Genomic DNA, 17,170 nt, shown 5'->3' with positions numbered 1-17,170 from the left:
GTAAATGATAAACTGAGACATAATATTGTTAAAATTGCACTTAAGAATTTCAGTTTGTTCATGTTATTCACATTGTTTTAAAGGATAGTTCGTAGATGCAAACATTGTCATCACATAATTTTACTTTTTTCGCTCTAAAACATAGAAGAAAATTTGGAGTTGACATGATTTCTATATTATTCTGTTATTGTTTTACTGGTCCGGCCCACTGCAGATCAAATTAGGCTGAATGTGGAACTGAACTAAAATGAGTTTGACAGCCCTGCCATAGACAGATAATACTCTGATATGCTGTCTGTCTGATCACATACACACACCTGGTGAATTCTTCTGTGTTATTCTGTGTTTCCAGGACAAGGCAACCGACTAACCATCCAGGCGGAAGACGGAATAAAGAAGAATCTGATAATTATCTGGGATGTTTAACCAAAACCCAGCTGATTATCATATCAGCGGCCGTTGGAGTCGTCCTTCTGCTCATTATCATAATCGTCCCATCAGTGGTGCTCACCAAAAAGCCAGGTACATGTCACATGATACACATGTCTGTTTAACTACACACTACTGCTGTACTCAGATTGATTTTATGTTGGTGTTACATACTGGAAATCAGGCTGCCCATAAAGGTGGAATAAATATTTTGGTAACACTTTACTTGAAGGTCTAGTTTATAATGCATTAAGCGCACATTCATCAGACATTATAATGCATTTATAATGCATTATAAAAGTCATTACAACAGTTTATGGTCATGTAAAACAACTTATACCAAGGTTAATAAAGTATTATAAGTGTAGGCCTAATGTATTATAAATTCAGCTTTCATTATGTTTTATACAGCCATACCAAAGCAGTGTGAAGGAATTTATTTTTTTAGGAGGGGAACTTTTTTTAGGTTTTGTCACTGGTCCCTATACCCATCTATTTTAGGGATTTCATATTTATTTAAAAAAAAAAAAAAAAAGTATGTGTTTGAATTAAAGATTTAGAGCTGCCACATTATTTTTTATTTATGTACAAAGCAACGAGTAACACTTCTATTTACTGTCTCTGTTCTTTTAATGTTTTTTTGTTTTTGCAAAATAAAGAGTTATTAAGAACACTTTGATATATAATTTTTTGACTTACACTTTACTTAGAGCCAGCAGATACTGCTCATACGTCATCAGACTTGTGTTATAATATCATACAACTGCTAATAACCTTAGACAGTGTTGTCACTTTACTAAAAGCTCTTAAAGTCAGCCTGTAACTTATTAGAACTTAAGCTATTATTATTATTGATGTTTCTAAGGCATTATTCAGTTCCAGAAACAACATGTTGCAGCAGTTCTCTGTGTCTTTATAACTGGTTACAGTTCTGATGGTTAGAATGTGTTCTGTAACTGAAGATTTGAGATTCTTCCTTCAAACACTGTTGTCACTTTGGTATGGATGTATAAAACATAATGAAAGCTGAATTTATAATACATTAGGCCTACACTTATAATACTTTATTAACCTTGGTATAAGTTGTTGTACATGATCATAAACTGTTGTAATGACTTTTATAATGCATTATAAATGCATTATAATGTCTTATGAATGTGCACTTAATGCATTATAAACTAGACCTTCAAGTAAAGTGTTACCAATGTGTTTACTTCTTCTCACAAAGTGATTGTGACAATATAATTTATTCTCAATAGATAAAGTGTAACCGGGACTCAGTATGTAATCATTGTACCTTGTCAAAGGTGATTATTGATACTGTGTATAAACAGGGGAAAAAAGAGGAATGTGTCTGAAAACAAACAAAAAAATATTCCAATAGTGTAATTACAGTATTCATCATTATCTCAATGAAGACATATTAGACACTGGATATTATTTATTTATAAAGGTTTAACTGTTTTTACTCCTATGATTCTACTGGTTGAGCTTTAATCACATACACACATTTAATAGTATTAAATTGCAGCTTTATTTAGATCAGGGCTGTCAAACTCATTTTAGTTCAGGGGCCACATCCAGCCTAATATGATATAAAGTGGGCCGGACCAGTAAAATAATATAAATAATAGGATAAGAACTTTTGAGTGAAAAAAGTAAATTCCGTAAAAAAAAAACAAAACACTTAATTATGCTCAAAAATCCTACAATACACACAAAAATACACTTTAATATGCTTAAATATCCTACAATACACGCAAAAATACACTTTAATATGCTTAAATATCCTACAATACACGCAAAAATACACTTAAAATTCCATAATTAAAATGTTTAGATCTACGAATTGTACTTGAACATAACATGAACAAATATGAACCTGAAAATTCTTTAGTAAAATAAGTGCAATTTCAACAATATTACGCCTTAGTTTATCACTTATACATGTGAGTCGCAACTTAGAGATCACAGTGGATCTACAAATACACCAAACATTTAATAACAGGGAATATATTATTAAAATTCACATACTTCTCTTAAGATATTTCAGATATTCACTTTTTTTTTTGTAAAAGACTAGTCTGTAAATGTGAACATTTTTGAGTAATTTTACATTTTTACACTAAAACAAAGAGACAAATTTGCAGTTTTCATTATTTGTAGTTTATTATGATAGTATTTTACTGGTCTGATCCACTTTAGAATTAATTGACCTAAAATTATTTGAACATCCTTGATTGTTAATATTTTCAGTGTAATTTTTGTATTTCACAAATTCATCCCAGGGGCCAGAATGAACCTTTTGGACCCGGATTTGGCCCCCGGGCTGCATGTTTGACACCCCTGATTTGGATCATCATGGAACTAGTTGCTAGACTACTAGATTTTTCTTCTTTTTAATTCTTGCAGTTGTTGAGGTGTTATTATTTTAACTGTTTGTTATTTATTGTCTACTTTATTGGGTCGCTTTTAATCAGATATATTGAAAATTAAGCTGTTAGCTCAATATATTGTCAGAGTTTAAATTATAAAAGTGCAGTAAACAGACATCATCAGTTTTACAAAGTAGCTAAACTAATGAACTGTTAAAAAATCTGTTTGGTGAAACAAGAACTCAATGTAAAAAAAAAAAAAAAAAAAACTCTGACTGAAGTTTACCAGAAACCCATTTTAATTGTTTTATATGATGTAATTAGTAATTTATTTTCAATTACAACAACAATCACAACATAACACATAATGAGAGAAATGGCATATAACACCACAACACATAACACACGTCTGTGGATTTATCATCAGAACCCACTTAATTCTGTTTTTTGTGTGTCTTTTAAGGCTGTGTACATATTTCCTGTATTTTTTTGTTGTATCTGAAGAAAAGAGGCTGAGAAATAAATATGCATGTTCATTTCAATACTGCAAAAACAACAAATATAAAGGCTGCCTAAAACTGTGCAGTAGTCGTTAGCGCTTTGCATTTGTGAGGTACTAATACTGATTTAAAGCTGTATTCAAGGTCAAAAAGATTAATAAATAATTTACTAAAGATGGAAAACAACTGCTGTTGGGCTGCATGTTGTCAAAATCTAAACCATCATAAATTAATAACACTATCCTAACATTTATAGCTATAGAGTCCAATAATATATTTATGGTTTCTAGACCTGAGGGCTTTATATAATAATTATGTAATAGATATTAAAACAAAGAAAGCAGGTTGTGTTCTGACATGAAGCATATGATGATGGTTCAGATGCTGCTTTCAGGAGGGTCAAAGTTCATTTGGTAAAATACACTATTACATTTATTGAGATAATATGTCAGAGATTCTTTACCAGGCAACAAAGTGCTTCATGGTCAAACAGTCAGCTGCTTTCAAAATGATTTAATAGAAAAAATGGGTTTGCATTATGGGAAATGTAGGATTTTCTGTTGCTAAAGGGCCAATGGTGGAAAGCAGCTAAATAGTACATGTATTCAAGAATGTTAGTGAAGTCCAACCTGGAAGTATTTCATCTTAACTTAAGTAAAGGCTTCATTCTTCTACTCCACTGCATCTTGTTTGTCTGATAATTTTTACGTTGAAGATTTAATAGAATGGATCATAAAACAAGCTGTTAAAAATACTGCACCTTTAAGATTAAACCAGTAGTTTCTGGCCTTTTTGTCTGGTAAAGTCTAACAAAAAACCATGTGAAGTCAGTTCACATTTCAGACGGTTACGAATTGTTAACAGCACCAACAAATAGGGATTTTTCTGTCTGAAAATTCTGTCATGGTTTCATTTCAGTAAATGTTCATGTAATCTAATATCTCAAGATTATATAAACATTTAATGAGTCTTTCTGTTTATTTGGTATCAAGGAAACTGTTTAGTAGTTAAAGGTAGCTCCACCTCCAGCAGATACAACACTAATATGGTGATGTTTTCTTATTGATAATATAATAATATCAGAGGGACCAAACAACAGACTGAAAACAGTATATTTTGCTGTTCATACTTGTATAAGTAGGACTTTTCTGAAAAAAATTACCTATAATGTACATTTTTTGATCAGTTTACTCAAGTAAATGTTCTCCTTCCATCACTGCTGAGACCCTTAACGCCTTTATTTATTTATTTATTTTTTGACAACTTCTTCATCAGTGTCAGTCTCTGTAACCTTTAAAGGTATTTTCATTGACTTTGCTTTAGATCAGTGGTTCTTAATCTTTTTCTCTCTGGCCACCCTTTAGAGGACAAAAAAATCTCCAGACCCTCCTCAACCCCAACAATATTGTACCTGTGGTGCAATTCTAACTTTTATTGAAAGAAACATCAATATCGTAACAATACTTTTTGCTTTTCCTTGAATAATTTGTTGTTCAAATTAAAAATAACTTAGATTTTTGCTTGAACAATACAATAAACTCAACCAGACTGCCCCCTGAGACAATATTTTTCCAAATAAAAACAGGAAATGTCCAATTATCTTACGACTATGACAATAAAGTTACTTTTTTTAGAACAACAAACTAATTTTGGAAACAAAGATGAACACTTGAACAATATCAGCGGCTGCAATGAGCCTGTTTCCATTGCACATCTCAGAACATTAAAGTGCAAACTGTACAAAACTGAAACATTGCACATTTTTCTTTTCCAGTCCAATCCTCGTCCATTCTCTAAACCTAAACTCTTTGTCTAGTCTAGTGACAGATCACTATGGCAGTAGATTTGTTTGTTGTACGTCCCTAAAATGAGTCCGGGTGCTCCAACGCTAAAACATTAGTTCCACCTGCTACATGTTCTAACCTGAAGAAAAAAAATAAAAAATACACAGGAGTGATGCCATGCCCCCCCTTGCAAGCCTGCATACCCCCCCCCTAGGGGTCAGTAGTCTGTCTCCTTTAAGGATTTAGAGGGATTTTGTAGAACACTTAGTTCAGTTCATCTAATACAGGGGGGTTGAACTCATTTTAGTTCAGGGGCCACATCCAGCCTAATATGATCTAAAGTGGGCCGGACTAGTAAAATACTAGAAATAATAGGATAAGAACTGATAAATAATGTCAACTCCAAAGTATTTTTCTCTGTTTTTGAGTGAAAAAAGTCAAATTCCGTAATGAAAATGTTTACATCTACAAATCGTACTTGAACATAATATGAAGAAATATGAACCTGAAAATTCTTAAGAAAAATAAGTGCAATTTTAACAATATTAGGCCTTAGTTTATCATTATACATGTGCATCACCACTTACAGATCACAGTGGATCTACAAATACACAAAACATTTAGTAACAGGCAGAGTTTTGGTACAGTTCCACAGACTTCTCTTAAGAAATTTCAGGTTATTCACATTTTTTGTTAAAGGCTAGTCTGTAAATGTAAACATTTTTGTGTAATTTTACTTTTTTTTTTTACACTACAACAAAGAGAAAAATTGTAGTTTTCATTATTTATAGGTTATTATGATAGTATTTTACTGGTTCTGACCCACTTGAGATTGAATTGACCTGAATGATTTGAACATCCTTGATTGCTAATATCAGTGTAATTTCTGCATTTCACAAATTCATCCCAGGGGCCAGATTGGACCCTTTGGCGGGCCCCGGGCCGCATGTTTGACACCTGTGATCTAACATGTGAAATGTTACTGAATTAGAAATAATCAGTCAAATCAACTCACTCATTACAGTACTGGATTCTAGTCGATATACAGGGGTTGGACAAAATAATGGAAACACCTAACATTGTGGCATCATAGAAGGTGTTTCCATTATTTTGTCCAACCCCTGTAGTAGCTGTTACATGAGCACATAAACTGTCATATGTCAGAAATATTTTATACTGTGTTATTTGGAGTTGTAAATGAACAAAACACCTCAGAGATGTTGAGTCTTTATCAGTATCAGCAAATGATGATAAGAGTGGGTTCATTAAACAGTAACCAGTGAGGACAGGACACTGGTCATGTTCAGAGGTAGACATGACCCTTTATGTAAAAGTACTGGTACTACATTATAAAACACGCAAGTAAAAGTTGTAAATGTAGTTACATATTACCAGCAAAACGTGCTTGAAGTGTGACAGTAAAAGTAGTAATTGTGCTGTCAAACAGTCCCTGTCATGTTTTTGCTTTCATTTTACTGTTGTAGCGGCTAGTGTTTTGACTTCCTTTGAACTACTTTATAAGGTTTGTTTAGTTTTACTTGAATATTACTACATACTTCTACTCCACTACATCTCATAGAGTTTGTACTCCACTATATGTGTTGTATGACTTTACTAGAGATCGACCGATATGGGTTTTTCAGGGACGATACCGATACCGATTATTAGTAGTCAAAGGAGGCCGATAACCGATATTTGGAGCCAATATTCATTTGCAGTAAAAGTGTAAAAATTAGCATCAAAAATGTTTAATAATGCAAACACTGAACTTCGTTTAAATGCCTAAAGCATGTTTATTTAATCAAACAAATAGAAATTAATAGCTCCAGAAGTGCATGGACTTCCTAGACTCAGAAACATCTCTTATAAAGTTGAGTAAAAGCTTAAATAAATAGCTCCCTGAAATTTTTCCACAGTAAATAAAGTAAAATTTAAATATAATGACTTATCTTTGTTTTTAAGTTCAAACACAACAAAAATACAGGTGGTTAACAAGCTCAGCAGCAACTCTTGTAAACTCTTGGGCCACATGCTGACATCTGCTCAACTCATCATGCTTCATTAATTACAGCATTTGGGAAGCCTTAAGTTGATTTCATTATTAAATTTTATATTTACCATGCGATAGCTGGGACCCTGTCATTCAAAACTATGTTGCTCATCAGATTCCTGCTTTTCATCCTCATCTAACCATGTATCTTTAAATGTATTCACTTCAAATGTTTAATAAACTGAAGGATGAATTCTAGCATTAAGGACAAAGACAATACATTTCCTTTTTAAGCTAAATAAACCCTTTAAAACCTACTGGATTCATTGGAAATGCCTTATCGCAAAGTAAGTATCGTCAGTAAAATGTGCGACAGTAAAAAGTGTTGCAGTAAATGTAGTTAAATGTGCAGTAAAACACTCCCTGTCAGTGTTTGATGGTTTTGGTTTCATTTTACTGCTGTATTAACCCTTTCATGCATAGAGGTCACTACAGTGGACAGCTATTCAACTCTGTTTCACTTGTTCCATTGGCAGATTTTTTTTTTACTTAATTCAAGATTTTTTTTGCTTAATTCAAACAAAAAAATCTGCCAATGGAACAAGTGAAACAGATTTGAATAGCTGTCCACTGTAGTGACCTCTATGCATGAAAGGGTTAATACAGCAGTAAAATGAAACCAAAACCATCAAACCTGACAGGGAGTGTTTTACTGCACATTAACTACATTTACTGCAACACTTTTTACTGTCGCACATTTTACTGACGATACTTACTTTGCGATAAGGCATTTCCAATGAATCCAGTAGGTTTTAAAGGGTTTATTTAGCTTAAAAAGGAAATGTATTGTCTTTGTCCTTAATGCTAGAATTCATCCTTCAGTTTATTAAACATTTGAAGTGATACATTTAAGATACATGGTTAGATGAGGATGAAAAGCAGGAATCTGATGAGCAACATAGTTTTGAATGACAGGGTCCCAGGCTATCGCATGGTAAAATATAAAATTTAATAATGAAATCAACTTAAGGCTTCCCAAATGCTGTAATAATGAAGCATGATGATTGAGCAGATGTCAGCATGTGGCCCAAGAGTTTACAAGAGTTGCTGCTGAGCTTGTTAACCTCCTGTATTTTTGTTGTGTTTGAACTTAAAACAAGATAAGTCATTATATTTAAATTTTACTTTATTTACTGTGGAAAAATTTCAGGGAGCTATTTATTAAGCTTTTACTCACTTTATAAGGATGTTTCTGAGTCTAGGAAGTCCATGCACTTCTGGAGCTATTAATTTCTATTTGTTTGATTAAATAAACATGCTTTAGGCATTTAAACGAAGTTCAGTGTTTGCATTATTAAACATTTTTGATGCTAATTTTTACACTTTTACTGCAAATGAATATTGGCTCCAAATATCGGTTATCGGCCTCCTTTGACTACTATAATCGGTATCGGTATCGTCCCTGAAAACCCATATCGGTCGATCTCTAGTAAAGTCATACAACACTATAGTGGAGTACAAACTCTATGAATGTAGTGGAGTAGAAGTATGTAGTAATATTCAAGTAAACTAAACAAACCTTATAAAGTAGTTCAAAGGAAGTCAAAACACTAGCCCTACAACAGTAAAATGAAAGCAAAACATGACAGGGACTGTTGACAGCACAATTACTACTTTTACTGTCACACTTCAAGCACGTTTTGCTGGTAATATGTAACTACATTTACAACTTTTACTTGCGTGTTTTTAATGTAGTACCAGTACTTTTACATAAAGGGTCATGTCTACCTCTGAACATGACCAGTGTCCTGTCCTCACTGGTTACTGTTTAATGAACCCACTCTTATCATCATTTGCTGATACTGATAAAGACTCAACATCTCTGAGGTGTTTTGTTCATTTACAACTCCAATAACACAGTATAAAATATTTCTGACATATGACAGTTTATGTGCTCATGTAACAGCTACTACAGGGTTGGACAAAATAATGGAACACCTTCTATGATGCCACAATGTTAGGTGTTTCCATTATTTTGTCCAACCCCTGTATATCGACTAGAATCCAGTACTGTAATGAGTGAGTTGATTTGACTGATTATTTCTAATTCAGTAACATTTCACATGTTAGATCACAGGTGTCAAACATGCGGCCCGGGCCCGCCAAAGGGTCCAATCTGGCCCCTGGGATGAATTTGTGAAATGCAGAAATTACACTGATATTAGCAATCAAGGATGTTCAATCATTCAGGTCAATTCAATCTCAAGTGGGTCAGAACCAGTAAAATACTATCATAATAACCTATAAATAATGAAAACTACAATTTTTCTCTTTGTTGTAGTGTAAAAAAAAAAGTAAAATTACACAAAAATGTTTACATTTACAGACTAGCCTTTAACAAAAATGTGAATAACCTGAAATTTCTTAAGAGAAGTCTGTGGACTGTACCAAACTCTGCCTGTTACTAAATGTTTTGTGTATTTGTAGATCACTGTGATCTGTAAGTGGTGATGCACATGTATAAATGATAAACTAAGGCCTAATATTGTTAAAATTGCACTTATTTTTCTTAAGAATTTTCAGGTTCATATTTCTTCATATTATGTTCAAGTACGATTTGTAGATGTAAATTTTCATTACGGAATTTGACTTTTTTCACTCAAAAACAGAGAAAATACTTTGGAGTTGACATTATTTATCAGTTCTTATCCTATTATTTCTAGTATTTTACTGGTCCGGCCCACTTTAGATCATATTAGGCTGGATGTGGCCCCTGAACTAAAATGAGTTCAACCCCCCTGTATTAGATGAACTGAACTAAGTGTTCTACAAAATCCCTCTAAATCCTTAAGAGACAGACTACTGACCCCTAGGGGGGGGTATGCAGCTTGCAAGGGGGGCATGGCATCACTCCTGTGTATTTTTTTTTTTTTTCTTCAGGTTAGAACATGTAGCAGGTGGAACTAATGTTTTAGCGTTGGAGCACCCGACTCATTTTAGGGACGTACAACAAACAAATCTACTGCCATAGTGATCTGTCACTAGACTAGACAAAGAGTTTAGGTTTAGAGAATGGACGAGGATTGGACTGGAAAGAAAATGTGCAATGTTTCAGTTTTTGTACAGTTTGCACTTTAATGTTCTGAGATGTGCAATGGAAACAGGCTCATTGCAGCCGCTGATATTGTTCAAGTGTTCATCTTTGTTTCCAAAATTAGTTTGTTGTTCTAAAAAAGTAACTTTATTGTCATAGTCGTAATAATTGGACATTTCCTGTTTTTATTTGGAAAAATATTGTCTCAGGGGCAGTCTGGTTGAGTTTATTGTATTGTTCAAGCAAAAATCTAAGTTATTTTTAATTTGAACAACAAATTATTCAAGGAAAGCAAAAAGTATTGTTACGATATTGATGTTTCTTTCAATAAAAGTTAGAATTGCACCACGGTACAATATTGTTGGGGTTGAGGAGGGTCTGGAGATTTTTTTTGTCCTCTAAAGGGTGCCAGAGAGAAAAAGATTAAGAACCACTGATCTAAAGCAAAGTCAATGAAAATACCTTTAAAGGTTACAGAGACTGACACTGATGAAGAAGTTGTCAAAAAATAAATAAATAATAAAGGCGTTAAGGGTCTCAGCAGTGATGGAAGGAGAACATTTACTTGAGTAAACTGATCAAAAAATTACATTATAGGTAATTTTTTTCAGAAAAGTCCTACTTATACAAGTATGAACAGCAAAATATACTGTTTTCAGTCTGTTGTTTGGTCCCTCTGATATTATTATATATCAATAAGAAAACATCACCATATTAGTGTTGTATCTGCTGGAGGTGGGGCTACCTTTAACTACTAAACAGTTTCCTTGATACCAAATAACAGAAAGACTCATTAAATGTTTATATAATCTTGAGATATTAGATTACATGAACATTTACTGAAATGAAACCATGACAGAATTTTCAGACAGAAAAATCCCTATTTGTTGGTGCTGTTAACAATTCGTAACCGTCTGAAATGTGAACTGACTTCACATGGTTTTTTGTTAGACTTTACCAGACAAAAAGGCCAGAAACTACTGGTTTAATCTTAAAGGTGCAGTATTTTAACAGCTTGTTTTATGATCCATTCTATTAAATCTTCAACGTAAAATTATCAGACAAACAATGCAGTGGAGTAGAAGAATGAAGCCTTTACTTAAGTTAAGATGAAATACTTCCAGGTTGGACTTCACTAACATTCTTGAATACATGTACTATTTAGCTGCTTTCCACCATTGGCCCTTTAGCAACAGAAATCCTACATTTCCCATAATGCAAACCCATTTTTTCTATTAAATCATTTTGAAAGCAGCTGACTGTTTGACCATGAAGCACTTTGTTGCCTGGTAAAGAATCTCTGACATATTATCTCAATAAATGTAATAGTGTATTTTACCAAATGAACTTTGACCCTCCTGAAAGCAGCATCTGAACCATCATCATATGCTTCATGTCAGAACACAACCTGCTTTCTTTGTTTTAATATCTATTACATAATTATTATATAAGCCCTAGGTCTAGAAACCATAAATTATTATTGGACTCTATAGCTATAAATGTTAGGATAGTGTTATTAATTTATGATGGTTTAGATTTTGACAACATGCAGCCCAACAGCAGTTGTTTTCCATCTTTAGTAATTATTTATTAATCTTTTTGACCTTGAATACAGCTTTAAATCAGTATTAGTACCTCACAAATGCAAAGCGCTAACGACTACTGCACAGTTTTAGGCAGCCTTTATATTTGTTGTTTTTGCAGTATTGAAATGAACATGCATATTTATTTCTCAGCCTCTTTTCTCAGATACAACAAAAAAATACAGGAAATATGTACACAGCCTTAAAAGACACACAAAAAACAGAATTAAGTGGGTTCTGATGATAAATCCACAGACGTGTGTTATGTGTTGTGGTGTTATATGCCATTTCTCTTTATGTGTTATGTTGTGATTGTTGTTGTAATTGAAAATAAATTACTAATTACATCATATAAAACAATTAAATGGGTTTCTGGTAAACTTCAGTCAGAGTTTTTTTTTTTTTTTTTTTACATTGAGTTCTTGTTTCACCAAACAGATTTTTTAACAGTTCATTAGTTTAGCTACTTTGTAAAACTGATGATGTCTGTTTACTGCACTTTTATAATTAAACTCTGACAATATATTGAGCTAACAGCTTAATTTTCAATATATCTGATAAAAAGCGACCCAATAAAGTAGACAATAAATAACAAACAGTTAAAATAATAACACCTCAACAACTGCAAGAATTAAAAGAAGAAAAATCTAGTAGTCTAGCAACTATTCCATGATGATCCAAATCAGGGGTGTCAAACTGCAGCCCGGGGGCCAAATCCGGTCCAAAAGGTTCATTCTGGCCCCTGGGATGAATTTGTGAAATACAAAAATTACACTGAAATATTAACAATCAAGGATGTTCAAATAATTTTAGGTCAATTAATTCTAAAGTGGATCAGACCAGTAAAATACTATCATATAAACTACAAATAATGAAAACTGCAAATTTGTCTCTTTGTTTTAGTGTAAAAATGTAAAATTACTCAAAAATGTTCACATTTACAGACTAGTCTTTTACAAAAAAAAAGTGAATATCTGAAATATCTTAAGAGAAATGTGAATTTTAATAATATATTCCCTGTTATTAAATGTTTGGTGTATTTGTAGATCCACTGTGATCTCTAAGTTGCGACTCACATGTATAAGTGATAAACTAAGGCGTAATAGTTGAAATTGCACTTATTTTACTAAAGAATTTTCAGGTTCATATTTGTTCATGTTATGTTCAAGTACAATTCGTAGATCTAAACATTTTAATTATGGAATTTTAAGTGTATTTTTGCGTGTATTGTAGGATATTTAAGCATATTAAAGTGTATTTTTGCGTGTATTGTAGGATATTTAAGCATATTAAAGTGTATTTTTGTGTATTGTAGGATTTTTGAGCATAATTAAGTGTTTTGTTTTTTTTTACGGAATTTACTTTTTTCACACTCAAAGTTCTTATCCTATTATTTATATTATTTTACTGGTCCGGCCCACTTTATATCATATTAGGCTGGATGTGGCCCCTGAACTAAAATGAGTTTGACAGCCCTGATCTAAATAAAGCTGCAATTTAATACTATTAAATGTGTGTATGTGATTAAAGCTCAACCAGTAGAATCATAGGAGTAAAAACAGTTAAACCTTTATAAATAAATAATATCCAGTGTCTAATATGTCTTATTGAGATAATGATGAATACTGTAATTACACTATTGGAATATTTTTTTGTTTGTTTTCAGACACATTCCTCTTTTTTCCCCTGTTTATACACAGTATCAATAATCACCTTTGACAAGGTACAATGATTACATACTGAGTCCCGGTTACACTTTATCTATTGAGAATAAATTATATTGTCACAGTCACTTTGTGAGAAGAAGTAAACACATTGGTAACACTTTACTTGAAGGTCTAGTTTATAATGCATTAAGTGCACATTCATAAGACATTATAATGCATTTATAATGCATTATAAAAGTCATTACAACAGTTTATGATCATGTACAACAACTTATACCAAGGTTAATAAAGTATTATAAGTGTAGGCCTAATGTATTATAAATTCAGCTTTCATTATGTTTTATCATCCATACCAAAGTGACAACAGTGTTTGAAGGAAGAATCTCAAATCTTCAGTTACAGAACACATTCTAACCATCAGAACTGTAACCAGTTATAAAGACACAGAGAACTGCTGCAACATGTTGTTTCTGGAACTGAATAATGCCTTAGAAACATCAATAATAATAATAGCTTAAGTTCTAATAAGTTACAGGCTGACTTTAAGAGCTTTTAGTAAAGTGACAACACTGTCTAAGGTTATTAGCAGTTGTATGATATTATAACACAAGTCTGATGACGTATGAGCAGTATCTGCTGGCTCTAAGTAAAGTGTAAGTCAAAAATTATATATCAAAGTGTTCTTAATAACTCTTTATTTTGCAAAAACAAAAAACATTAAAAGAACAGAGACAGTAAATAGAAGTGTTACTCGTTGCTTTGTACATAAATAAAAATAATGTGGCAGCTCTAAATCTTTAATTCAAACACTACTTTTTTTTTTTTTTAAATAAATATGAAATCCCTAAAATAGATGGGTATAGGGACCAGTGACAAAACCTAAAAAAAGTTCCCCTCCTAAAAAATAAATTCCTTCACACTGCTTTGGTATGGCTGTATAAAACATAATGAAAGCTGAATTTATAATACATTAGGCCTACACTTATAATACTTTATTAACCTTGGTATAAGTTGTTTTACATGACCATAAACTGTTGTAATGACTTTTATAATGCATTTATAATGCATTATAATGTCTGATGAATGTGCGCTTAATGCATTATAAACTAGACCTTCAAGTAAAGTGTTACCAAATATTTTATTCCACCTTTATGGGCAGCCTGATTTCCAGTATGTAACACCAACATAAAATCAATCTGAGTACAGCAGTAGTGTGTAGTTAAACAGACATGTGTATCATGTGACATGTACCTGGCTTTTTGGTGAGCACCACTGATGGGACGATTATGATAATGAGCAGAAGGACGACTCCAACGGCCGCTGATATGATAATCAGCTGGGTTTTGGTTAAACATCCCAGATAATTATCAGATTCTTCTTTATTCCGTCTTCCGCCTGGATGGTTAGTCGGTTGCCTTGTCCTGGAAACACAGAATAACACAGAAGAATTCACCAGGTGTGTATGTGATCAGACAGACAGCATATCAGAGTATTATCTGTCTATGGCAGGGCTGTCAAACTCATTTTAGTTCAGTTCCACATTCAGCCTAATTTGATCTGCAGTGGGCCGGACCAGTAAAACAATAACAGAATAATATAGAAATCATGTCAACTCCAAATTTTCTTCTATGTTTAGAGCGAAAAAAGTAAAATTATGTGATGACAATGTTTGCATCTACGAACTATCCTTTAAAACAATGTGAATAACATGAACAAACTGAAATTCTTAAGTGCAATTTTAACAATATTATGTCTCAGTTTATCATTTACACATGTAAATTACACCTTACAGATCACAGTGGATCAACAAACACACAAAACATTTAATAAAGAGGCAGAATATTGGTTAACTTACACTTCAAATATTTCAAATTTTTCATATTTGTTCAGGTTATTCGTGTTTTTTGTGAAATGATAGTTTGTTTTAGTGTAAATACAGTAAAATGACATGAAAATGTTTACATTTACAACAAAAACATTTGGAGTTGTGAGTATTTATAGGTTATTATGATAGTATTTTACTGATCCAACCCACTGGAGATTAAATTGGTCTGTATTTGGAACCTGAACGAAAATGATTAATATCTTCAGTGCAATTTTTACATTTCACAAATTAATCCCATGGACTGGACTGGACCCTTTGGTGGGCCGGATTGGCCCCCGGGTCGCATGTTTGACACTATGAAAAATTCATCATTAGGATTGGAAACAGTAAAAAATATGTATAAAACATGACACTACTATGCTTTGTGAAAATCAAATTTATGTATTCATCAAATTAAACAGAAGTGAAATCAGTGGTTGTTTTCAGATTTTTTGGTGTCTGGAGTCTGAAAAGAATTTTCTACGTAACTACTGAGCCATCATAAAATATCTTCAGTCATGGTCTGAACAGGGGCAGTGTAAAAGAACGAAACAGTGATGATTCTAAGTCCCATGACTGACAGTGGACCTTGAACATAGTAAATAATTAGCCAACTTTTCTAAGGAAAATTATTAACTTATCAAAATAAAAGAATGTTCATGTCTATGGTGAAGCTGTCATATTGAGTGTTTTTAGTTGTTTTTTTTCACATACCTGTTCTGCTGTTCCCCTCGCTGAGCGTCTTGTCTGTCCCCCATCTTCTTTCTGGTCCTTCTGCTGAACTCAAACAAACAGTCGATTGTCTGAGTTTAACAAAGAATTTATATAAAGCACTGCAGTCAAACAGAAACCATTTCACCCTTTTTTATACAAGCCTTATCTCCAGAGCAGAGATGAAGGTAATTTCACTGATAAGGAGAGCATGTTCTGTGTTAGTATCATTTTCTTCTTCTCAGCCTTGACAGATCTGCTCTGAACTCTGTTCAAAGGCCAAAGGTGGGCAGAAGAAACACCTGCTGCAGTGTGATGTGTCTGACCATCCTTTCAATAATCAGACCCATTTATCAGAGTGATCAGTGTAATCAGCGAAATCAAGGGCAGTGATGAGTTTATGTCTGTTTACAGATGAGGTCCTGCGTGTCTACAGCTGCAGACCACTTAGATAACAGCTGAGTACATAGTTAGAATCGTTTTGTTTTCAGACGGACTTCTCTTTTTATTCACATTTATACACACCAGTATCACCTTTGACCAGGTGCAATGATCACACACTGAGTCCCAGTTACACTTTATCTATCAAGAGTAAATCAAACTAAATTAAACTATTAAATAATTTGCAGTTTGAATGAATACCTTAGTGGAAATGACACATTTTTTTTATCTCCTGGGAAATGTTGATACATATGACTTTATTAACAATGTAGTTGACTGTACACCCACCCAACTGAAATGAATTAACCCTTTCATGCATGACTTATGAGAACCTTTAGGCAAGATTTTTTTCTTGAGTGTTTTTATTCCCCCTTAGGCATGACAAAAAAACAATGTGATTGATCTTTTTTTCATGGAGTTACAAAAATGTCCATGCATTTAATTTCTGAAGTAAAGAAACGTGTGTTTAAAATCCAATATCAGAAAGTACGGAAGAGAATTAGAGTCACTGGAAAAAAATACAATAAATTAAGGTCCAATATGTATTTCTAATTATTATTAGAAGAAAAAAAGTCAGAAGTCTGAAATTAAAGTCAAAATTCAGAGAAAAAAGTCAGAATTCAGAGAAAAAGAATTCTGAGATTAAAGTCAGAATTCTGAAGAAAAAAAAAAAAGTCAGAATTCTGAGATTAAAGTCAGAATTCTGACTTTATTTCTCAGAATAATAATACA

This window comes from Sphaeramia orbicularis, chromosome 17 (assembly GCF_902148855.1).
Source record: "Sphaeramia orbicularis chromosome 17, fSphaOr1.1, whole genome shotgun sequence".
Taxonomy (NCBI): domain Eukaryota; kingdom Metazoa; phylum Chordata; class Actinopteri; order Kurtiformes; family Apogonidae; genus Sphaeramia; species Sphaeramia orbicularis.
The sequence above is the reverse complement of the archived record's forward strand: the minus strand, read 5'-3'. Positions refer to the sequence as shown.